This window comes from Lolium rigidum, chromosome 4, assembly GCF_022539505.1.
Source record: "Lolium rigidum isolate FL_2022 chromosome 4, APGP_CSIRO_Lrig_0.1, whole genome shotgun sequence".
NCBI classification, from domain to species: Eukaryota; Viridiplantae; Streptophyta; class Magnoliopsida; order Poales; family Poaceae; genus Lolium; species Lolium rigidum.
This window is the reverse complement of record NC_061511.1, coordinates 169,653,975-169,655,810: the sequence shown is the minus strand read 5'-3', so window position 1 is coordinate 169,655,810 and position 1,836 is coordinate 169,653,975. Positions and strand designations below refer to the sequence as shown.

Here is a 1,836-nt window from a genome sequence, read left to right as displayed (position 1 = left end):
AGCATGTATGTCAGTAGCTAAGCAAGCTACAAGCCAACTTCTTCTTGTTTCCAATTTTTTCTCATTTGTTCTGCCTATCTCAAATTCTAATACAAGCATATAATGTTTTTTTCCATTCAGTCATCGAGCACTTGAAAGAAGGCATGGGCGCAATAAATAGAGCAGGATACTGCTTCTTTAATCCAAAACATAAGCGGTTTGGAAAATAAATCCTCTTATTACCAAGCAGATATTAATGTTCTGGATGTACCTGTGCATTTTTGGATGCTAGTGCATCACTATATCCTGCTGTATTTGTTTGTTCACATATCCAAAATTGTTTTCGAACATTTATTAGTACTACCATGTTAGTATTTGGTGCCTTATAAAGAAACTTATTTCCATAATTAATGGCAGAGTTGAGTAATGAACTTGGTTCTTCTTTGCAAATAACTTCTGCCTTGTAATAGGATCGTTGAAGTTACTGAGAACTACTGATTTCTAAATTGCAGGGAAAAAGTAGGAAGAACAGCATGGTTAAATCCCCACATTTATTTACTGACGTGGGAATGATCAAGGGCTTGGTTATCGAGGGTGGCACATGTGTTTGCTTGAAAAGTCATATGCAAGTGTAGTCATCGGTAGTCTTGAATTCCTACAAGTTTATTTCCAACAACAAGTGTACATTTTGATTCTTCAAAATAATTATCTTATTATCAAGTGTATTACAAAATGCTTATCGAGTGTGAAAGACTGGGGCTGCGCGTCAAGGAGCTCATAGGTTGAAGCGTTTATAATCTTGGCTAGATGTGTTGTGCAGTATTTATCATCTTCGTGAATGGTATGTTCTTTATCCTACGATAATTAGCATATTTAGTTTACGGAACTTGACGTGGTTGTCATACTATCTGAAAATATTTCATCGGTATTAGTCTTTTGATTATTTTGATGGTCATTGCCATGGAACTGTCCTTCGTTTGTCCTAACGTATGTTGTATGTATCATCTATGTAATGCATCATTGCCATGTATTGTGTCTTCTTGATACCAACTTTCTAATTATGCCATGGGTAATTGTGTAGCTTGCACATAAGATCACTGCCTCTATAAATTTTTGATTTCAATTACTTACGTTATATTATCCATCTAGAAGTGCTAATAATAAGAGGTTTTGCCTTGTAGATATAGGGCCAGGTCAGATGTTTTGAGCATGTAATTATACTTTCATGGAATAGTAGCAGACACCATGAGAAGCACTATGATATAGACCTCAGGTTTTATTTTTCTGAACTGTTTGTTACCTGTTTGCAGACTGACCAGCACCAATGAGATCCCCCACACGAGGTGAAGTTTAGTATGAAGCTTGTGTTAATTGAGTGTATGTTTTTTTACATCAATTCGTATATGAACTAGGATTAATTATCTCTGTCTAGCAGTATCATGTCAGTATTTGGTGCCTTATAAAAAAAACCCGCTTTCTGTAATTACTGGCCAAGTTTCGTAATGATCTCTACGATCTTTGTTTTGAGCAGATTCTATTCTTTTATCTATGCCTAAATGGTGACAAAAATCATGGTGGGGAGGTTTAACCTATGTCATATCTTTGCCAAGAATTCCTGATCCTATTAGGATATATAAAACTGATGCTCCAATCATGATTTTACTTTCTAATGTTTCTTTGCATTTGTGTTGACACAGCCTTAGATCGTAGAGTTTGTTTGACTTGGGAGTCGTAGAGTAATGCAACTTGTGTGCTCGCATGATTTTCATACCTCACGATACATTTGTGTTGTTGCCTTACAGATGGAGCCTCAACATAACCATGACTTGGATTTGCAAAACTGTGATTGCATTGTTG

At 35.9% G+C, this 1,836-nt stretch overlaps 1 long non-coding RNA gene across 1 annotated transcript; it reads left to right on the top strand.

Annotated features, from left to right (window-relative positions):
* The first annotated feature begins 379 nt into the window (after positions 1-379).
* LOC124706695 lies at positions 380-1,356 on the top strand. The gene is made up of 3 exons (XR_007004528.1): positions 380-620; positions 724-820; positions 1,290-1,356. It is a non-coding gene; the product is annotated as an uncharacterized LOC124706695 (long non-coding RNA).
* The last annotated feature ends 480 nt before the right edge of the window (positions 1,357-1,836 follow it).